The sequence below is a fragment of the Gorilla gorilla genome, chromosome X, assembly GCF_029281585.2.
Source record: "Gorilla gorilla gorilla isolate KB3781 chromosome X, NHGRI_mGorGor1-v2.1_pri, whole genome shotgun sequence".
Classification (NCBI taxonomy): domain Eukaryota; kingdom Metazoa; phylum Chordata; class Mammalia; order Primates; family Hominidae; genus Gorilla; species Gorilla gorilla.
In genome coordinates, this window is record NC_073247.2 from 6,671,960 (window position 1) to 6,699,595 (window position 27,636).

Below are 27,636 nucleotides of genomic sequence, written 5' to 3' on the forward strand. Positions count from 1 at the left end.
ATATCTACACCGCTATCTGTGTAAACATGCATACATCTTCACCCCTATCTGTATAAACATGGAAATATCTACACTGCTATCTTTATGAACATGGAAATATCTACACCGCTAACTGTTTGAACAGGGAAATATATACACCGCTATCTGCATGAAAATGGAAATGTCTACACAGCTTTCTGCATATACATGGAAATATCTACACAGCTATCTCTTTACACATGGAAATAACTACACCGCTATCTGTATGAACATGGAAATATCTACACCGCCATCTGTATGAACATGGAAATATCTGCACCGCCATCTGAATGAACATATAAATATATACACCGCCATCTGTATTAAGATGGAGATATCTACACCGCTATCTGTATAAACATGGAAATATCTACACCGCTATGTGTATAAACATGGAAATATCTACACCGCTATCTGTATAAACATGGAAATATCTACACCGCTACCTGTATAAACATGGAAATATCAGCACCGCTATCAGTATGAACATGGAAGTATCTACACCGCCATCTGTATGAACATGGAAATATCTTCACCGCCATCTGTATGAACATGGAAATGTCTGCACCGCCATCTGTATGAACATATAAATATCTACACCGCCATCTGTATTAAGATGGAGATATCTACACCGCTATGTGTATAAACATGGAAATATCTACACCGCTATCTGTATAAACATGGAAATATCTACACTGCTACCTTTATAAACATGGAAATATCAGCACCGCTATCTGTATGAACATGGAAATATCTACACCGCCATCTGTGTGAACATGGAAAAATCTTCACCGCCATCTGTATGAAGATGGATATATCTACACAGCCATCTGTAAGAACATGAAAATATCTTCACCACCATCTGTATGAACATGGATATGTCTACACAGCCGTCTGGATGAACATGGAAATATCTACACCGATATCTGTATGAACATGGAAATATCTACACCGCTATCTGTGTAAACATGCATACATCTTCACTGCTATCTGTATAAACATGGAAATATCCACACCGCTATCTGTATGAACATGGAAATATCTACACCGCTATCTGTTTGAACATGGAAATATCTACACCGCTATCTGCATGAAAATGGAAATATCTACACAGCTATCTGTATGAACATGGAAATATCTACACCGCTACCTGTATAAACACGGAAATATGTACACCGCTACCTGTATAAACATGGAAGTATCAGCACCGCTATCGGTATGAACATGGCAATATCTACACGGCTATCTGTATGAACATGGAAATATCTACACCGCTATCTGTATGAACATGGAAATATCTACACCACTATCTGTATGAACATGGAAATGGCTACACAGCCATCTGGATGAACATGGAAATATCTATACCGCTATCTGTATGAACATGGATATATCTACACAGCCATCTGGATGAACATGGAAATATCTACACCGCTATCTGTATGAACATGGAAATACATACACTGCCATCTGTATGAACATGGAAATAACTACACCGCTGTCTGTATGAACGTGGAAATATCTACACCGCTATCTGTATGAACATGGAAATATCTTCACCGCCATCTGTATGAACATGGATATATCTACACAGCCATCTGGATGAACATGGAAATATCTACACCGCTATCTGTATGAACATGGATATATCTACACAGCCATCTGGATGAACATGGAAATATCTTTACCGCTATCTCTATGAACATGGAAATATCTTCACCGCTATCTGTGTAAACATGCATACATATTCACCGCAATCTGTATAAGCATGGCAATATCTACACCGCTATCTGTATGAACATGGAAATATCTACACCGCCATCTGTATGAACATGGAAATATCTGCACCGCCATCTGTATGAACATATAAATATCTACACCGCCATCCGTATTAAGATGGAGATATCTACACCGCTATCTGTATAAACATGGAAATAACTACACCGCAATCTCTATAAACATGTAAATATTTACAATGCTATCTGGGTAAACATGGAAATGTCTATAGGGTTATCTCTATAAACTTGGAAATATCTACACCACCATCTGTAGAAACATGGAAATAGCTATACCGCTGTCAGTATAAACATGGAAATATCTACAACGCTATCTCTATAAACATGGAAATATCTACAGCGCTATCTCTATAAACATGGAAATATCTACAACGCCATCTGCATGAACAAGGAAATAGCTACACCGCCATCCGTATGAACTTGGAAATATCGACACCGCTATCTGTCTGAACATGGAAATATGTACAAAGCTATCTGTATATGCATGGAAATATCTACACCGCTATCTCCAGGAACATGGAAATAACTACACCGCTATCTCTATAAATGTGGAAATATCTACACCGCCATTCCTATGAACATGGAAAAACTACACCGCCATCTGTATGAACATGGAAATAGCTACACAGCCTTCTGGATGAACATGGAAATATCTTCAGCGCTATCTGTATGAACATGGATATATCTACACAGCCATCTGGATGAACATGGAAATATCTACACCGCTATCTGTATGAACATGGAAATACATACACCGCTATCTGTATGAACATGGAAATATCTACACCGCTATCTGTATGAACATGGAAATATCTACACCGCTATCTGTATGAACATGGAAATATCTTCACCGCCATCTGTATGAACATGCATATATCTACACAGCCATCTGGATGAACATGGAAATATCTGCACCGCTATCTGTATGAACATGGAAATATCTACACCGCTATCTGTATGAACATGGATATATCTACACAGCCATCTGGATGAACATGGAAATATCTACACCAATATCTGTGTAAACATGCATACATCTTCACCGCTATCTGTATAAACAAGGAAATATCTACACTGCTATCTTTATGAACATGGCAATATCTACACCGCTAACTGTTTGAACAGGGAAATATATACACCGCTATCTGCATGAAAATGGAAATGTCTACACAGCTATCTGCATATACATGGAAATATCTACACAGCTATCTCTTTACACATGGAAATAACTACACCGCTATCTGTATGAACATGGAAATATCTACACCGCCATCTGTATGAACATGGAAATATCTGCACCGCCATCTGAATGAACATATAAATATCTACACCGCCATCTGTATTAAGATGGAGATATCTACACTGCTATGTGTATAAACATGGAAATATCTACACCGCTATGTGTATAATCACGGAAATATCTACACCGCTATCTGTATAAACATGGAAATATCTACACCGCTACCGGTATAAACATGGAAATATCAGCACCGCTATCAGTATGAACATGGAAGTATCTACACCGCCATCTGTATGAACATGGAAATATCTTCACCGCCATCTGTATGAACATGGAAATATCTGCACCGCCATCTGTATGAACATATAAATCTCTACACCGCCATCTGTATTAAGATGGAGATACCTACACCGCTATCTGTATAAACATGGAAATATGTACACCGCTATGTGTATAAACATGGAAATATCTACACCGCTATCTGTATAAACATGGAAATATCGACACTGCTACCTGTATAAACATGGAAATATCAGCACCGCTATCTGTATGGACATGGAAATATCTATACCGCCATCTGTATGAACATGGAAAAATCTTCACTGCCATCTGTATCAACATGGATATATCTACACAGCTTCTGTATAAGCATGGAAATATCTTCACCGCCATCTGTATGAACATGGATATGTCTTCACAGCCGTCTGGATGAACATGGAAATATCTACACCGCTATCTGTATGAACATGGAAATATCTACACTGCTATCTGTGTAAACATGCATACATGTTCACCGCTTTCTGTATAAACATGGAAATATCCACACCGCTATCTGTATGAACATGGAAATATCTACACCGCTATCTGTTTGAACATGGAAATATCTACACCGCTATCTGCATGGAAATGGAAATATCTACACAGCTATCTGTATATACATGGAAATATCTACACAGCTATCTCTTTGCACATGGAAATAACTACACCGCTATCTCTATAAATATGGAAATATCTACACCACCATCTGTATGAACATGGAAATATCTGCACCGCCATCTGTATGAACATATAAATATCTACACCGCCATCTGTATTAAGAAGGAGATATCTACACCGCTATCTGTATAAACATGGAAATATCTACACCGCTATCTGTATGAACATGGAAAAATCTACACCGCTACCTGTATAAACACGGAAATATGTACACCGCTACCTGTATAAACATGGAAGTATCAGCACCGCTATCGGTATGAACATGGCAATATCTACACGGCGATCTCTATGAACATGGAAATATCTACACCGCTATCTGGATGAACATGGAAATATCTGCACCACTATCTGTATGAACATGGAAATAGCTACACAGCCATCTGGATGAACATGGAAATATCTACACCGCTATCTGTATGAACATGGATATATCTACACAGCCATCTGGATGAACATGGAAATATCTACACTGCTATCTGTATGAACATGGAAATACATACACCGCTATCTGTATGAACATGGAAATATCTACACCGCTGTCTGTATGAACATGGAAATATCTACACCGCTATCTGTATGAACATGGAAATATCTTCACCGCCATCTGTATGAACTTGGATATATCTACACAGCCATCTGGATGAACATGGAAATATCTACACCGCTATCTGTATGAACATGAATATATCTACTCAGCCATCTGGATGAACATGGAAATATATACACCGCTATCTGTGTAAACATGCATACATCTTCACCGCTATCTGTATAAACATGGAATTATCTACACTGCTATCTTTATGAACATGGAAATATCTGCACCGCTAACTGTTTGAACAGGGAAATATATACACCGCTATCTGCATGTAAATGGAAATGTCTACACAGCTATCTGCATATACATGGAAATATCTACACAGCTATCCCTTTACACATGGAAATAACTACACTGCTATCTGTATGAACATGGAAATATCTACACTGCTATCTTTATGAACATGGAAATATCTACACCGCTAACTGTTTGAACAGGGAAATATATTCACCGCTATCTGCATGAAAATGGAAATGTCTACACAGCTATCAGCATATACATGGAAATATCTACACAGCTATCTCTTTACACATGGAAATATCTACACCGCCATCTGTATGAACATGGAAAAATCTTCACCGCCATCTGTATCAACATGGATATATCTACACAGCTTCTGTATAAGCATGGAAATATCTTCTCCGCCATCTGTATGAACATGGATATGTCTACACAGCCGTCTGGATGAACATGGAAATATCTACACCGCTATCTGTATGAACATGGAAATATCTACACCGCTATCTGTGTAAACATGCATACATCTTCACCGCTATCTGTATAAACATGGAAATATCCACACCGCTATCTGTATGAACATGGAAATATCTACACCGCTATCTGTATGAACATGGAAATATCTTCACTGCCATCTGTATGAACATGGATATATCTACACAGCCATCTGGATGAACATGGAAATATCTACACCGCTATCTGTGTAAACATGCATACATCTTCACCGCTATCTGTATAAACATGGAAATATCTACACCGCTATCTTTATGAACATGGAAATATCTACAGCGCTAACTGTTTGAACACGGAAATATCTAAACCGCTATCTGCATGGAAATGGAAATATCTACACCGCTCTCTGTATGAACATGGAAATACATACACCGCTATCTGTATGAACATGGAAATATCTACACCGCTATCTGTATGAACATGGAAATATCTACACCGCTATCTGTATGAACATGGAAATATCTACACCGCTATCTGTTTGAGCATGGAAATATCTACACCGCTATCTGCATGAAAATGGAAATATCTACACAGCTATCTGCATATACATGGAAATATCTATACAGCTATCTCTTTACACATGGAAATAACTACACCGCTATCTCTATAAACATGGTAATATCTACACCGCCATCTGTATGAACATGGAAATATCTGCACCGCCATCTGAATGAACATATAAATATCTACACCGCCATCTGTATTAAGATGGAGATATCTACACTGCTATGTGTATAAACATGGAAATATCTACACCGCTATGTGTATAATCACGGAAATATCTACACCGCTATCTGTATAAACATGGAAATATCTACACCGCTACCGGTATAAACATGGAAATATCAGCACCGCTATCAGTATGAACATGGAAGTATCTACACCGCCATCTGTATGAACATGGAAATATCTTCACCGCCATCTGTATGAACATGGAAATATCTGCACCGCCATCTGTATGAACATATAAATCTCTACACCGCCATCTGTATTAAGATGGAGATACCTACACCGCTATCTGTATAAACATGGAAATATGTACACCGCTATGTGTATAAACATGGAAATATCTACACCGCTATCTGTATAAACATGGAAATATCGACACTGCTACCTGTATAAACATGGAAATATCAGCACCGCTATCTGTATGGACATGGAAATATCTATACCGCCATCTGTATGAACATGGAAAAATCTTCACCGCCATCTGTATCAACATGGATATATCTACACAGCTTCTGTATAAGCATGGAAATATCTTCACCGCCATCTGTATGAACATGGATATGTCTTCACAGCCGTCTGGATGAACATGGAAATATCTACACCGCTATCTGTATGAACATGGAAATATCTACACCGCTATCTGTGTAAACATGCATACATCTTCATCGCTTTCTGTATAAACATGGAAATATCCACACCGCTATCTGTATGAACATGGAAATATCTACACCGCTATCTGTTTGAACATGGAAATATCTACACCGCTATCTGCATGGAAATGGAAATATCTACACAGCTATCTGTATATACATGGAAATATCTACACAGCTATCTCTTTGCACATGGAAATAACTACACCGCTATCTCTATAAATATGGAAATATCTACACCACCATCTGTATGAACATGGAAATATCTGCACCGCCATCTGTATGAACATATAAATATCTACACCGCCATCTGTATTAAGAAGGAGATATCTACACCGCTATCTGTATAAACATGGAAATATCTACACCGCTATCTGTATGAACATGGAAATATCTACACCGCTACCTGTATAAACACGGAAATATGTACACCGCTACCTGTATAAACATGGAAGTATCAGCACCGCTATCGGTATGAACATGGCAATATCTACACGGCGATCTCTATGAACATGGAAATATCTACACCGCTATCTGTATGAACATGGAAATATCTGCACCACTATCTGTATGAACATGGAAATAGCTACACAGCCATCTGGATGAACATGGAAATATCTACACCGCTATCTGTATGAACATGGATATATCTACACAGCCATCTGGATGAACATGGAAATATCTACACTGCTATCTGTATGAACATGGAAATACATACACCGCTATCTGTATGAACATGGAAATATCTACACCGCTGTCTGTATGAACATGGAAATATCTACACCGCTATCTGTATGAACATGGAAATATCTTCACCGCCATCTGTATGAACTTGGATATATCTACACAGCCATCTGTATGAACATGGAAATATCTACACCGCTATCTGTATGAACATGAATATATCTACTCAGCCATCTGGATGAACATGGAAATATATACACTGCTATCTGTGTAAACATGCATACATCTTCACCGCTATCTGTATAAACATGGAATTATCTACACTGCTATCATTATGAACATGGAAATATCTGCACCGCTAACTGTTTGAACAGGGAAATATATACACCGCTGTCTGCATGTAAATGGAAATGTCTACACAGCTATATGCATATACATGGAACTATCTACACAGCTATCCCTTTACACATGGAAATAACTACACTGCTATCTGTATGAACATGGAAATATCTACACTGCTATCTTTATGAACATGGAAATATCTACACCGCTAACTGTTTGAACAGGGAAATATATTCACCGCTATCTGCATGAAAATGGAAATGTCTACACAGCTATCTGCATATACATGGAAATATCTACACAGCTATCTCTTTACACATGGAAATATCTACACCGCCATCGGTATGAACATGGAAAAATCTTCACCGCCATCTGTATCAACATGGATATATCTACACAGCTTCTGTATAAGCATGGAAATATCTTCACCGCCATCTGTATGAACATGGATATGTCTACACAGCCGTCTGGATGAACCTGGAAATATCTACACCGCTATCTGTATGAACATGGAAATATCTACACCGCTATCTGTGTAAACATGCATACATCTTCACCGCTATCTGTATAAACATGGAAATATCCACACCGCTATCTGTATGAACATGGACATATCTACACCGCTATCTGTATGAACATGGAAATATCTTCACCGCCATCTGTATGAACATGGATATATCTACACAGCCATCTGGATGAACATGGAAATATCTACACCGCTATCTGTGTAAACATGCATACATCTTCACCGCTCTCTGTATAAACATGGAAATATCTACACCGCTATCTTTATGAACATGGAAATATCTACAGCGCTAACTGTTTGAACACGGAAATATCTAAACCGCTATCTGCATGAAAATGGAAATATCTACACCGCTCTCTGTATGAACATGGAAATACATACACCGCTATCTGTATGAACATGGAAATATCTACACCGCTATCTGTATGAACATGGAAATATCTACACCGCTATCTGTATGAACATGGAAATATCTACACCGCTATCTGTTTGAGCATGGAAATATCTACACCGCTATCTGCATGAAAATGGAAATATCTACACAGCTATCTGCATATACATGGAAATATCTATACAGCTATCTCTTTACACATGGAAATAACTACACCGCTATCTCTGTAAACATGGTAATATCTACACCGCCATCTGTATGAACATGGAAATATCTGCACCGCCATCTGTATGAACATATAAATATCTACACCGCCACCTGTATTAAGATGGAGATATCTACACTGCTATCAGTATAAACATGGAAATATCTACACTGCTATGTGTATAAACATGGAAATATCTCCAACACTATCTGTATAAACATGGAAATATCTACACAGTTACCTGTATGAACATGGAAATATCAGCACCGCTATCGGTATGAACATGGAAATATCTACAGCGCCATCTGCATGAACATGGAAATATCTTCACCGCCGTCTGTATGAACATGGATATATCTACACAGCCATCTGGATGAACGTGGAAATATCTACACAGCCATCTGGATGAACATGGAATTATCTACACCGCTATCTGTGTAAACATGCATACATCTTCACCGCTATCTGTATAAACATGGAAATATCTACACCGTTTTCTGTATGAACATGGAAATATCTACACCGCTATCTGTGTAAACATGCATACATCTTCACCGCTATCTGTATAAACATGGAAATATCTACACCGCTATCTGTATGAACATGGAAATATCTACACCGCTATCTGTTTGAAAATGGAAATATCTACACCGCTATCTGCATGAAAATGGAAATATCTACACAGCTGTCTGAACATACACGGAAATATCTACAAAGCTATCTCTTTACACATGGAATTAAGTACACCGCTATCTCTATAAACATGGAAATATCTACACCGCCATGAGTATGAACATGGAAATATCTGCACCGACATCTGTATGAACATATAAATATCTACACCGCCATCTGTATTAAGATGAAGATATCTACACCGCTATTTGTATAAACATGGAAATATCTACACCGCTACCTGTATAAACATGGAAATATCTACACTGCTATCTGTATAAACATGGAAATACCTACACCGCTACCTGTATAAACATGGAAATATCAGCACCGCTATCTGTATGAACATGGAAATATATACACCGCTATCTGTATGAACATGGAAATATCTACACCGATATCTGTATGAACATGGAAATATCTTCACCGCCATCTCTATGAACATGGAAATATTTACACAGCCATCTGGATGAACAAGGAAATATCAGCACCGCTATCAGCATGGACATGGAAATATCTACACCGCTATCTGTATGAACATGGAAATATCTTCACTGCCATCTGTATGAACATGGATATATCTACACAGCCATCTGGATGAGCATGGAAATATCTACACCGCTATCTGTTTGAACATGGAAATATCTACACCGCTATCTGCATGAAAATGGAAATATCTACACAGCTATCTGCATATACATGGAAATATCTACACACCTATCTCTTTACACATGGAAATAACTACACCGCTATCTCTATAAACATGGAAATATCTACACTGCCATCTGTATGAACATGGACATATCTGCACCGCTATCTGTATGAACATATAAATATCTACACCGCCATCTGTATGAAGAAGGAGATATCTACACCGCTATCTGTATAAACATGGAAATATCTACACCGCTATCTGTATAAACATGGAAATATCTACACCGCTATCTGTATAAACACGGAAATAAGTACACAGCTACCTGTATAAACATGGAAGTATCAGCACCGCTATCGGTATGAACATGGCAATATCTACACGGTTATCTGTATGAACATGGAAATATCTACACCGCTATCTGTATAAACATGGAAATATCTTCACCGCCATCTGTATGAACATCGATATACCTACACAGCCATCTGGATGAACATGGAAATATCTACACCGCTATCTGTATGAACATGGAAATATCTACACCGCTATCTGTATGAACATGGAAATATCTACACAGCCATCTGGATGAACATGAAAATGTCTACACCGCTATCTGTATGAACACGGAAATACATACACCGCTATCTGTATGAACATGGAAATACCCTCACCGCCATCTGTATGAACAAGGATATATCTACACAGCCATCTGGATGAACATGGAAATATATACACCGCTATCTGTGTAAACATGCATACATCTTCACCGCTATCTGTATAAACATGGAATTATCTACTCTGCTATCTTTATGAACATGGAAATATCTGCACCGCTAACTGTTTGAACATGGAAATATATACACCGCTATCTGCATGTAAATGGAAATGTCTACACAGCTATCTGTATATACATGGAAATATCTACACAGCTATCTCTTTACACATGGAAATAACTACACCGCTATCTGTATGAACATGGAAATATCTACACCGCCATCTGTATGAACATGGAAATATCTGCACCGCCATCTGAATGAACATATAAATATATACACCGCCATCTGTATTAAGATGGAGATATCTACACCGCTATCTGTATAAACATGGAAATATCTACACCGCTATGTGTATAAACATGGAAATATCTACACCGCTATCTGTATAAACATGGAAATATCTACACCGCTGCGTGTATAAACATGGAAATATCAGCACCGCTATCAGTATGAACATGGAAGTATCTACACCGCCATCTGTATGAACATGGAAATATCTTCACCGCCATCTGTATGAACATGGAAATATCTGCACCGCCATCTGTATGAACATATAAATATCTACACCGCCATCTGTATTATGATGGAGATATCTACACCGCTATCTGTATAAACATGGAAATATCTACACCGCTATGTGTATAAACATGGAAATATCTACACCGCTATAGGTATAAACATGGAAATATCTACACTGCTGCCTGTATAACATGGAAATATCAGCCGCGCTATCTGTATGAACATGGAAATATCTACACCGCCATCTGTATGAACATGGAAAAATCCTCACCGCCATCTGTATGAACATGGATATATCTACACAGCCATCTGTATGAACATGGAAATATCTTCACCGCCATCTGTATGAACATGGATATGTCTACACAGCCATCTGGATGAACATGGAAATATCTACACCGCTATCTGTATGAACATGGAAATATCTACACCGCAATCTGTGTAAACATGCATATATCTTCACCGCTATCTGTATAAACATGGAAATATCCACACCGCTATCTGTTTGAACATAGAAATATCTACACCGCTATTTGCATGAAAATGGAAATATCTACACAGCTATCTGCATATACATGGAAATATCAACACAGCTATCTCTTTGCATATGGAAATAACTACACCGCTATCTCTATAAACATGGAAATATCCACACCACCATCTGTATGAACATGGAAATATCTGCACCGCCATCTGTATGAACATATAAATATCTACACCGCCATCTGTATTAAGAAGGAGATATCTACACCGCTATCTGTATAAACATGGAAATATCTACACCGCTATCTGTATGAACATGGAAATATCTACACCGCTACCTGTATAAACACGGAAATATGTACACCGCTACCTGTATAAACATGGAAGTATCAGCACCGCAATCGGTATGAACATGGCAATATCTACACGGCTATCTGTATGAACATGGAAATATCTACACCACTATCTGTATGAACATGGAAATATCTACACCGCTATCTGTGTAAACATGCATACATCTTCACCGCTATCTGTATAAACATGGAAATATCCACACCGCTATCTGTATGAACATGGAAATATCTACACCGCTATCTGTTTGAACATGGAAATATCTACACCGCTATCTGCATGGAAATGGAAATATCTACACAGCTATCTGTATATACATGGAAATATCTACACAGCTATCTCTTTGCACATGGAAATAACTACACCACTATCTGTATAAACATGGAAATATCTACACCACCATCTGTATGAACATGGAAATATCTGCACCGCCATCTGTATGAACATATAAATATCTACACCGCCATCTGTATTAGAAGGAGATATCTACACCGCTATCTGTATAAACATGGAAATATCTACACCGCTATCTGTATGAACATGGAAATATCTACACCGCTACCTGTATAAACACGGAAATATGTACACCGATACCTGTATAAACATGGAAGTATCAGCACTGTTATCGGTATGAACATGGCAATATCTACACGGGTATCTGTATGAACATGGAAATATCTACACCGCTATCTGTATGAACATGGAAATATCTACACCACTATCTGTATGAACATGGAAATTCCTACACAGCCATCTGGAAGAACATGGAAATGTCTACACCGCTATCTGTATGAACATGGATATATCTACACAGCCATCTGGATGAACATGGAAATATCTACACCGCTACCTGTATAAACACGGAAATATGTACACCGCTACCTGTATAAACCATGGAAGTATCAGCACCGCAATCGGTATGAACATTGCAATATCTACACGGCTATCTGTATGAACATGGAAATATCTACACCGCTATCTGTATGAACATGGAAATATCTACACCACTATCTGTATGAACATGGAAATAGCTACACAGCCATCTGGATGAAGATGGAAATATCTACACCGCCATCTGTATGAACATGGAAATACATTCACCGCTATCTGTATGAACATGGAAATATCTACACCGCTATCTGTTTGAACATGGAAATATCTACACCGCTATCTGCATGAAAATGGAAATATCTACACAGCTATCTGCATATACATGGAAATATCTATACAGCTATCTCTTTACACATGGAAATAACTACACCGGTATCTCTGTAAACATGGTAATATCTACACCGCCATCTGTATGAACATGGAAATATCTGCACCGCCATCTGTATGAACATATAAATATCTACACCGCCACCTGTATTAAGATGGAGATATCTACACCGCTATCAGTATAAACATGGAAATATCTACACTGCTATGTGTATAAACATGGAAATATCTCCAACACTATCTGTATAAACATGGAAATATCTACACAGTTACCTGTATGAACATGGAAATATCAGCACCGCTATCGGTATGAACATGGAAATATCTACAGCGCCATCTGCATGAACATGGAAATATCTTCACCGCCGTCTGTATGAACATGGATATATCTACACAGCCATCTGGATGAACGTGGAAATATCTACACAGCCATCTGGATGAACATGGAATTATCTACACCGCTATCTGTGTAAACATGCATACATCTTCACCGCTATCTGTATAAACATGGAAATATCTACACCGTTTTCTGTATGAACATGGAAATATCTACACCGCTATCTGTGTAAACATGCATACATCTTCACCGCTATCTGTATAAACATGGAAATATCTACACCGCTATCTGTATGAACATGGAAATATCTACACCGCTATCTGTTTGAAAATGGAAATATCTACACCGCTATCTGCATGAAAATGGAAATATCTACACAGCTGTCTGAACATACACGGAAATATCTACAAAGCTATCTCTTTACACATGGAATTAAGTACACCGCTATCTCTATAAACATGGAAATATCTACACCGCCATCAGTATGAACATGGAAATATCTGCACCGACATCTGTATGAACATATAAATATCTACACCGCCATCTGTATTAAGATGAAGATATCTACACCGCTATTTGTATAAACATGGAAATATCTACACCGCTACCTGTATAAACATGGAAATATCTACACTGCTATCTGTATAAACATGGAAATACCTACACCGCTACCTGTATAAACATGGAAATATCAGCACCGCTATCTGTATGAACATGGAAATATCTACACCGCTATCTGTATGAACATGGAAATATCTACACCGATATCTGTATGAACATGGAAATATCTTCACCGCCATCTCTATGAACATGGAAATATTTACACAGCCATCTGGATGAACAAGGAAATATCAGCACCGCTATCAGTATGGACATGGAAATATCTACACCGCTATCTGTATGAACATGGAAATATCTTCACTGCCATATGTATGAACATGGATATATCTACACAGCCATCCGGATGAGCATGGAAATATCTACACCGCTATCTGTTTGAACATGGAAATATCTACACCGCTATCTGCATGAAAATGGAAATATCTACACAGCTATCTGCATATACATGGAAATATCTACACACCTATCTCTTTACACATGGAAATAACTACACCGCTATCTCTATAAACATGGAAATATCTACACCGCCATCTGTATGAACATGGACATATCTGCACCGCTATCTGTATGAACATATAAATATCTACACCGCCATCTGTATGAAGAAGGAGATATCTACACCGCTATCTGTATAAACATGGAAATATCTACACCGCTATCTGTATATACATGGAAATATCTACACCGCTATCTGTATAAACACGGAAATAAGTACACAGCTACCTGTATAAACATGGAAGTATCAGCACCGCTATCGGTATGAACATGGCAATATCTACACGGTTATCTGTATGAACATGGAAATATCTACACCGCTATCTGTATAAACATGGAAATATCTTCACCGCCATCTGTATGAACATCGATATACCTACACAGCCATCTGGATGAACATGGAAATATCTACACCGCTATCTGTATGAACATGGAAATATCTACACCGCTATCTGTATGAACATGGAAATATCTACACAGCCATCTGGATGAACATGAAAATGTCTACACCGCTATCTGTATGAACACGGAAATACATACACCGCTATCTGTATGAACATGGAAATACCCTCACCGCCATCTGTATGAACAAGGATATATCTACACAGCCATCTGGATGAACATGGAAATATATACACCGCTATCTGTGTAAACATGCATACATCTTCACCGCTATCTGTATAAACATGGAATTATCTACTCTGCTATCTTTATGAACATGGAAATATCTGCACCGCTAACTGTTTGAACATGGAAATATATACACCGCTATCTGCATGTAAATGGAAATGTCTACACAGCTATCTGTATATACATGGAAATATCTACACAGCTATCTCTTTACACATGGAAATAACTACACCGCTATCTGTATGAACATGGAAATATCTACACGGCCATCTGTATGAACATGGAAATATCTGCACCGCCATCTGAATGAACATATAAATATCTACACCGCCATCTGTATTAAGATGGAGATATCTACACCGCTATCTGTATAAACATGGAAATATCTACACCGCTATGTGTATAAACATGGAAATATCTACACCGCTATCTGTATAAACATGGAAATATCTACACCGCTGCGTGTATAAACATGGAAATATCAGCACCGCTATCAGTATGAACATGGAAGTATCTACACCGCCATCTGTATGAACATGGAAATATCTTCACCGCCATCTGTATGAACATGGAAATATCTGCACCGCCATCTGTATGAACATATAAATATCTACACCGCCATCTGTATTATGATGGAGATATCTACACCGCTATCTGTATAAACATGGAAATATCTACACCGCTATGTGTATAAACATGGAAATATCTACACCGCTATAGGTATAAACATGGAAATATCTACACTGCTGCCTGTATAACATGGAAATATCAGCCGCGCTATCTGTATGAACATGGAAATATCTACACCGCCATCTGTATGAACATGGAAAAATCCTCACCGCCATCTGTATGAACATGGATATATCTACACAGCCATCTGTATGAACATGGAAATATCTTCACCGCCATCTGTATGAACATGGATATGTCTACACAGCCATCTGGATGAACATGGAAATATCTACACCGCTATCTGTATGAACATGGAAATATCTACACCGCAATCTGTGTAAACATGCATATATCTTCACCGCTATCTGTATAAACATGGAAATATCCACACCGCTATCTGTTTGAACATAGAAATATCTACACCGCTATTTGCATGAAAATGGAAATATCTACACAGCTATCTGCATATACATGGAAATATCAACACAGCTATCTCTTTGCATATGGAAATAACTACACCGCTATCTCTATAAACATGGAAATATCCACACCACCATCTGTATGAACATGGAAATATCTGCACCGCCATCTGTATGAACATATAAATATCTACACCGCCATCTGTATTAAGAAGGAGATATCTACACCGCTATCTGTATAAACATGGAAATATCTACACCGCTATCTGTATGAACATGGAAATATCTACACCGCTACCTGTATAAACACGGAAATATGTACACCGCTACCTGTATAAACATGGAAGTATCAGCACCGCAATCGGTATGAACATGGCAATATCTACACGGCTATCTGTATGAACATGGAAATATCTACACCACTATCTGTATGAACATGGAAATATCTACACCGCTATCTGTGTAAACATGCATACATCTTCACCGCTATCTGTATAAACATGGAAATATCCACACCGCTATCTGTATGAACATGGAAATATCTACACCGCTATCTGTTTGAACATGGAAATATCTACACCGCTATCTGCATGGAAATGGAAATATCTACACAGCTATCTGTATATACATGGAAATATCTACACAGCTATCTCTTTGCACATGGAAATAACTACACCACTATCTGTATAAACATGGAAATATCTACACCACCATCTGTATGAACATGGAAATATCTGCACCGCCATCTGTATGAACATATAAATATCTACACCGCCATCTGTATTAGAAGGAGATATCTACACCGCTATCTGTATAAACATGGAAATATCTACACCGCTATCTGTATGAACATGGAAATATCTACACCGCTACCTGTATAAACACGGAAATATGTACACCGATACCTGTATAAACATGGAAGTATCAGCACTGTTATCGGTATGAACATGGCAATATCTACACGGGTATCTGTATGAACATGGAAATATCTACACCGCTATCTGTATGAACATGGAAATATCTACACCACTATCTGTATGAACATGGAAATTCCTACACAGCCATCTGGAAGAACATGGAAATGTCTACACCGCTATCTGTATGAACATGGATATATCTACACAGCCATCTGGATGAACATGGAAATATCTACACCGCTACCTGTATAAACACGGAAATATGTACACCGCTACCTGTATAAACCATGGAAGTATCAGCACCGCAATCGGTATGAACATGGCAATATCTACACGGCTATCTGTATGAACATGGAAATATCTACACCGCTATCTGTATGAACATGGAAATATCTACACCACTATCTGTATGAACATGGAAATAGCTACACAGCCATCTGGATGAAGATGGAAATATCTACACCGCCATCTGTATGAACATGGAAATACATTCACCGCTATCTGTATGAACATGGAAATATCTACACCGCTATCTGTATGAACATGGAAATATCTACACCGCCATCTGTATGAACATGGAAATATCTTCACCGCCATCTGTATGAACATGGAAATATCTGCACCGCAATCTGAATGAACATATATATATCTACACCGCCATCTGTATTAATATGGAGATATCTACACGGCTATCTGTATAAACATGGAAATATCAGCACCGCTATCAGTATGAACATGGAAGCATCTACACCGCCATCTGTATGAACATGGAAATATCTTCACCGCCATCTGTATGAACATGGAAATATCTGCAGCGCCATCTGTATGAACATATAAATATCTACACCGCCATCTGTATTAAGATGGAGATATCTACACCGCTATCTGTATAAACATGGAAATATCTACAACACTATGTGTATAAACATGGAAATATCTACACCGCTATCTGTATAACCATGGAAATATCTACACCGCTACCTGTATAAACATGGAAATATCAGCACCGCTATCAGTATGAACATGGAAGCACCTACACCGCCATCTTTATGAACATGGAAATATCTTCACCGCCATCTGTATGAACATGGAAATATCTGCACCGCCATCTGTATGAACATATAAATATCTACACCGCCATCTGTATTAAGATGGAGATATCTACACCGCTATCTGTATAAACATGGAAATATCTACACCACTATGTGTATAAACATGGAAATATCTACACCGCTATCTGAATAAACATGGAAATATCTTCACTGCTACCTGTATAAACATGGAAATATCAGCACCGCTATCTGCATGAACATGGAAATATGTACAACGCCATCTGTATGAACATGGAAAAACCTTCACCGCCATCTGTATGAACATGGATATATCTACACAGCCATCTGTATGAACATGGAAATATCTTCACAGCCATCTGTATGAACATGGATATATCTACACAGCCGTCTGGATGAACATGGAAATATCTACACCGCTATCTGTATGAACATGGAAATATCTACACCGCTATCTGTGTAAACATGCATACATCTTCACCGCTATCTGTATAAACATGGAAATATCCACACTGCTATCTGTATTAACATGGAGATATCTACACCGCTATCTGTTTGAACATGGAAATATCTACACCGCTATTTGCATGAAAATGGAAATATCTACACAGCTATCTGCATATACATGGAAATATCAACACAGCTATCTCTTTGCACATGGAAATAACTACACCGCTATCTCTATAAACATGGAAATATCTACACCACTATCTGTATGAACATGGAAATAGCTACACAGACATCTGGATGAACATGGAAATATCTACACCGCTATCTGTATGAACATGGAAATAGCTACACATACATCTGGATGAACATGGAAATATCTACACCGCTATCTGTATGAACATGGAAATACATACACCGCTATCTGTATGAACATGGAAATATCTACACCGCTATCTGTATGAACATGGAAATATCTACACCGCCATCTGTATGAACATGGAAATATCTTCACCGCCATCTGTATGAACATAGATATATCTACACAGCCATCTGGATGAACATGGAAATATCTGCACCGCTATCTGTATGAACATGGAAATATCTACACCGCTATCTGTATGAACATGGATATATCTACACAGCCATCTGGATGAACATGGAAATATCTACACCGCTATCTGTGTAAACATGGATACATCTTCACCGCTATCTGTATAAACATGGAAATATCTACACTGCTATCTTTATGAACATGCAGATATCTACACCGCTAACTGTTTGAACAGGGAAATATATACACCGCTATCTGCATGAAAATGGAAATGTCTACACAGCTATCTGCATATACATGGAAATATCTACAAAGCTATCTCTTTACACTTGGAAATAACTACACCGCTATCTGTATGAACATGGAAATATCTACACCGCCTTCTGTATGAACATGGAAGTATCTGCACCGCCATCTGAATGAACATATAAATATCTACACCGCCATCTGTATTAAGATGGAGATATCTACACCGCTATCTGTATAAACATGGAAATATCTACACCGCTATGTGTATAAACATGGAAATATCTACACCGCTATCTGTATAAACATGGAAATATCTACACCGCTACCTGTATATACATGGAAACATCAGCACCGCTATCAGTATGAACATGGAAGCATCTACACCGCCATCTGTATGAACATGGAAATATCTTCACCGCCATCTGTATGAACATGGAAATATCTGCACCGCCATCTGTATGAACATATAAATATCTACACCGCCATCTGTATTAAGATGGAGATATCTACACCGCTATCTGTATAAACATGGAAATATCTACACCGCTATGTGTATAAACATGGAAATATCTACACCGCTATCTGTATAAACATGGAAATATCTACACTGCTACCTGTATAAACATGGAAATATCAGCACCGCTATCTGCATGAACATGGAAATATCTACACCGCCATCTGTATGAACATGGAAAAATCTTCACCGCCATCTGCATGAACATGGATATATCTACACAGCCATCTGTATGAACATGGAAATATCTTAACCGCCATCTGTATGAACATGGATATGTCTACACAGTCGTCTGGATGAACATGGAAATATCTACACCTCTATTTGTATGAACATGGAAATATCTACACCGCAATCTGTGTAAACATGCATACATCTTCACCGCTATCAGTATAAAAATGGAAATATCCACACCGCTATCTGTATGAACATGGAAATATCTACACCGCTATCTGTTTGAACATGGAAATATCTACACCGCTATTTGCATGAAAATGGAAATATCTACACAGCTATCTGCATATACATGGAAATATAAACACAGCTATCTCTTTGCACATGGAAATAACTACACCGCTATCTCTATAAGCATGGAAATATCTACACCACCATCTGTATGAACATGGAAATATCTGCACCGCCATCTGTATGAACATATAAATATCTACACCGACATCTGTATTAAGAAGGAGATATCTACACCGCTATCTGTATAAACATGGAAATATCTACACCGCTATCTGTATGAACATGGAAATATCTACACCGCTACCTGTATAAACACGGAAATATGTACACCGCTACCTGTATAAACATGGAAGTATGAGCACCGCAATCGGTATGAACATGGCAATATCTACACGGCTATCTGTATGAACATGGAAATATCTACACCGCTATCTGTATGAACATGGAAATATCTACACCACTATCTGTATGAACATGGATATATCTACACAGCCATGTGGATGAACATGGAATTATCTACACCGCTATCTGTGTAAACATGCATACATCTTCACCGCTATCTTTATAAACATGGAAATATCTACACTGCTATCTGTTTGAACATGGAAATATCTACACCGCTATCTGTATGAACATGGATATATCTACACAGCCATCTGGATGAACATGGAAATATCTACACTGCTATCTGTATGAACATGGAAATACATACACCGCTATCTGTATGAACATGGAAATATCTACACCGCTATCTGTATGAACATGGAAATATCTACACCGCTATCTGTATGAACATGAATATATCTACTCAGCCATCTGGATGAACATGGAAATATATACACCGCTATCTGTGTAAACATGCATACATCTTCACCGCTATCTGTATAAACATGGAATTATCTACACTGCTATCTTTATGAACATGGAAATATATGCACCGCTAACTGTTTGAACAGGGAAATATATACACCGCTATCTGCATGTAAATGGAAATGTCTACACAGCTATCTGCATATACATGGAAATATCTACACAGCTATCTCTTTACACATGGAAATATCTACACCGCCATCTGTATGAACATGGAAAAATCTTCACCGCCATCTGTATCAACATGGATATATCTACACAGCTTCTGTATAAGCATGGAAATATCTTCACCGCCATCTGTATGAACATGGATATGTCTACACAGCCGTCTGGATGAACATGGAAATATCTACACCGCTATCTGTATGAACATGGAAATATCTACACCGCTATCTGTGTAAACATGCATATATCTTCACCGCTATCTGTATAAACATGGAAATATCCACACGGCTATCTGTATGAACATGGAAATATCTACACCGCTTTCTGTATGAACATGGAAATATCTTCACCGCCATCTGTATGAACATGGATATATCTACACAGCCTTCTGGATGAACATGGAAATATCTACACCGCTATCTGTGTAAACATGCATACATCTTCTCCGCTATCTGTATAAACATGGAAATATCAACACCGCTATCTTTATGAACATGGAAATATCTACAGCGCTAACTGTTTGAACACGGAAATATCTACACCGCTATCTGCATGAAAATGGAAATATCTACACCGCTCTCTATATGAACATGGAAATACATACACCGATATCTGTATGAACATGGAAATATCTACACCGCTATCTGTATGAACATGGAAATATCTACACCGCTATCTGTATGAACATGGATATATCTACACCGCTATGTGTATAAACATGGAAATATCTCCAACACTATCTGTATAAACATGGAAATATCTACTCAGTTACCTGTATGAACATGGAAATATAAGCACCGCTATCGGTATGAACATGGAAATATCTACACCGCCATCTGCATGAACATGGAAATATCTTCACCGCCCTCTGTATGAACATGGATATATCTACACAGCCATCTGGATAAACGTGGAAATATCTACACAGCCATCTGGATGAACATGGAATTATCTACACCGCTATCTGTGTAAACATGCATACACCTTCACCGCTATCTGTATAAACATGGAAATATCCACACCGTTTTCTGTATGAACATGGAAATATCTACACCGCTATCTGTGTAAACATGCATACATCTTCACCGCTATCTGTATAAACATGGAAATATCTACACCGCTATCTGTATGAACATGGAAATATCTACACCGCTATCTGTTTGAAAATGGAAATATCTACACCGCTATCTGCATGAAAATGGAAATATCTACACAGCTGTCTGCACATACACGGAAATATCTACAAAGCTCTCTCTTTACACATGGAAATAAGTACACCGCTATCTCTATAAACATGGAAATATCTACACCGCCATCAGTATGAACATGCAAATATTTTCACCGCCATCTGTATGAACATATAAATATCTACACCGCCATCTGTATTAAGATGAAGATATCTACACCGCTATTTGTATAAACATGGAAATATCTACACCGCTACCTGTATAAACATGGAAATATCTTCACTGCTATCTGTATAAACATGGAAATACCTACACCGCTACCTGTATAAACATGGAAATATCAGCACCGCTATCTGTATGAACATGGAAATATCTACACCGCTATCTGTATGAACATGGAAATATCTACACCGATATATGTATGAACATGGAAATATCTTCACCGCCATCTCTATGAACATGGAAATATCTACACAGCCATCTGGATGAATAAGGAAATATCAGCACCGCTATCTGTATGAACATGGAAATATCTACACCGCTATCTGTATGAAAATGGAAATATCTTCACTGCCATCTGTATGAACATGGATATATCTACACAGCCATCTGGATGAACATGGAAATATCTACACCGCTATCTGCATGAAAATGGAAATATCTACACAGCTATCTGCATATACATGGAAATATCTACACACCTATCTCTTTACACATGGAAATAACTACACCGCTATCTCTATAAACATGGAAATATCTACACCGCCATCTGTATGAACATGGACATATCTGCACCGCTATCTGTATGAACATATAAATATCTACACCGCCATCTGTATGAAGAAGGAGATATCTACACCGCTCTCTGTATAAACATGGAAATATCTACACCGCTATCTGTATATACATGGAAATATCTACACCGCTATCTGTATAAACACGGAAATAAGTACACAGCTACCTGTATAAACATGGAAGTATCAGCACCGCTATCGGTATGAACATGGCAATATCTACACGGTTATCTGTATGAACATGGAAATATCTACAACGCTATCTGTATAAACATGGAAATATCTTCACCGCCATCTGTATGAACATCGATATACCTACACAGCCATCTGGATGAACATGGAAATATCTACACCGCTATCTGTATGAACATGGAAATATCTACACCGCTATCTGTATGAACATGGAAATATCTACACAGCCATCTGGATGAACATGAAAATGTCTACACCGCTATCTGTATGAACACGGAAATACATACACCGCTATCTGTATGAACATGGAAATAAACTCACCGCCATCTGTATGAACAAGGATATATCTACACAGCCATCTGGATGAACAAGGAAATATCCGCACCGCTATCTGTATGAACATGGAAATATCTACACCACTATCTGTATGAACATGGATATATCTACACAGCCATGTGGATGAACATGGAATTTTCTACACCGCTATCTGTGTAAACATGCATACATCTTCACCGCTATCTGTATAAACATGGAAATATCTACACCTTTTTCTGTATGAACATGGAAATATCTACACCGCTATCTGTGTAAACATGCATACATCTTCACCGCTATCTGTATAAACATGGAAATATCTACACCGCTATCTGTATGAATATGGAAATATCTACACCGCTATCTGTTTGAAAATGGAAATATCTACACCGCTATCTGCATGAAAATGGAAATATCTACACAGCTATCTGCACATACATGGAAATATCTACACAGCTATCTCTTTACTCATGGAAATAACTACACCGCTATCTCTATAAACATGGAAATATCTACACGGCCATCTGTATGAACATGGAAATATCTGCACCGCCATCTGTATGAACATATAAATATCTACACCGCCATCTGAATTAAGATGAAAATATCTACACTGCTATCTGTATAAACATGGAAATATCTACACCGCTACCTGTATAAACATGGAAATATCTACACCGCAATCTGTATGAACATGGAAATATCTACACCGCAAGCTGTATAAACACGGAAATATGTACACCGCTACCTGTATAAACATGGAAGTATCAGCACCGTTATCGGTATGAACATGGCAATATCTACACGGCTATCTGTATGAACATGGAAATAGCTACACAGCCATCTGGATTAACATGGAAATATCTACACCGCTATCTGTATGAACATGGATATATCTACACAGCCATCTGGATGAACATGGAAATATCTACACCGCTATCTTTATGAACATGGATATATCTACACAGCCATCTGGATGAACATGGAAATATCTGCACCGCTATCTGTATGAACCTGGAAATATCTACACCGCTATCTGTATGAACATGGATATATCTACAGAGCCATATGGATGAACATGGAAATATCTACACCGCTATCTGTGTAAACATGCATACATCTTCACCCCTATCTGTATAAACATGGAAATATCTACACTGCTATCTTTATTAACATGGAAATATCTACACCGCTAACTGTTTGAACAGGGAAATATATACACCGCTATCTGCATGAAAATGTAATGTCTACACAGCTTTCTGCATATACATGGAAATATCTACACAGCTATCTCTTTACACATGGAAATAACTACACCACTATCTGTATGAACATGGAAATATCTACACCGCCATCTGTATGAACATGGAAATATCTGCACCGCCATCTGAATGAACATATAAATATATACACCGCCATCTGTATTAAGATGGAGATATCTACACCGCTATCTGTATAAACATGGAAATATCTACACCGCTATGTGTATAAACATGGAAATATCTACACCGCTATCTGTATAAACATGGAAATATCTACACCGCTACCTGTATAAACATGGAAATATCAGCACCGCTATCAGTATGAACATGGAAGTATCTACACCGCCATCTGTATGAACATGGAAATATCTTCACCGCCATCTGTATGAACATGGAAATGTCTGCACCGCCATCTGTATGAACATATAAATATCTACACCGCCATCTGTATTAAGATGGAGATATCTACACCGCTATGTGTATAAACATGGAAATATCTACACCGCTATCTGTATAAACATGGAAATATCTACACTGCTACCTTTATAAACATGGAAATATCAGCACCGCTATCTGTATGAACATGGAAATATCTACACCGCCATCTGTGTGAACATGGAAAAATCTTCACCGCCATCTGTATGAAGATGGATATATCTACACAGCCATCTGTAAGAACATGAAAATATCTTCACCGCCATCTGTATGAACATGGATATGTCTACACAGCCGTCTGGATGAACATGGAAATATCTACACCGATATCTGTATGAACATGGAAATATCTACACCGCTATCTGTGTAAACATGCATACATCTTCACTGCTATCTGTATAAACATGGAAATATCCACACCGCTATCTGTATGAACATGGAAATATCTACACCGCTATCTGTTTGAACATGGAAATATCTACACCGCTATCTGCATGAAAATGGAAATATCTACACAGCTATCTGTATGAACATGGAAATATCTACACCGCTACCTGTATAAACACGGAAATATGTACACCGCTACCTGTATAAACATGGAAGTATCAGCACCGCTATCGGTATGAACATGGCAATATCTACACGGCTATCTGTATGAACATGGAAATATCTACACCGCTATCTGTATGAACATGGAAATATCTACACCACTATCTGTATGAACATGGAAATGGCTACACAGCCATCTGGATGAACATGGAAATATCTATACCGCTATCTGTATGAACATGGATATATCTACACAGCCATCTGGATGAACATGGAAATATCTACACCGCTATCTGTATGAACATGGAAATACATACACTGCCATCTGTATGAACATGGAAATAACTACACCGCTGTCTGTATGAACGTGGAAATATCTACACCGCTATCTGTATGAACATGGAAATATCTTCACCGCCATCTGTATGAACATGGATATATCTACACAGCCATCTGGATGAACATGGAAATATCTACACCGCTATCTGTATGAACATGGATATATCTACACAGCCATCTGGATGAACATGGAAATATCTTTACCGCTATCTCTATGAACATGGAAATATCTTCACCGCTATCTGTGTAAACATGCATACATATTCACCGCAATCTGTATAAGCATGGCAATATCTACACCGCTATCTGTATGAACATGGAAATATCTACACCGCCATCTGTATGAACATGGAAATATCTGCACCGCCATCTGTATGAACATATAAATATCTACACCGCCATCCGTATTAAGATGGAGATATCTACACCGCTATCTGTATAAACATGGAAATAACTACACCGCAATCTCTATAAACATGTAAATATTTACAATGCTATCTGGGTAAACATGGAAATGTCTATAGGGCTATCTCTATAAACTTG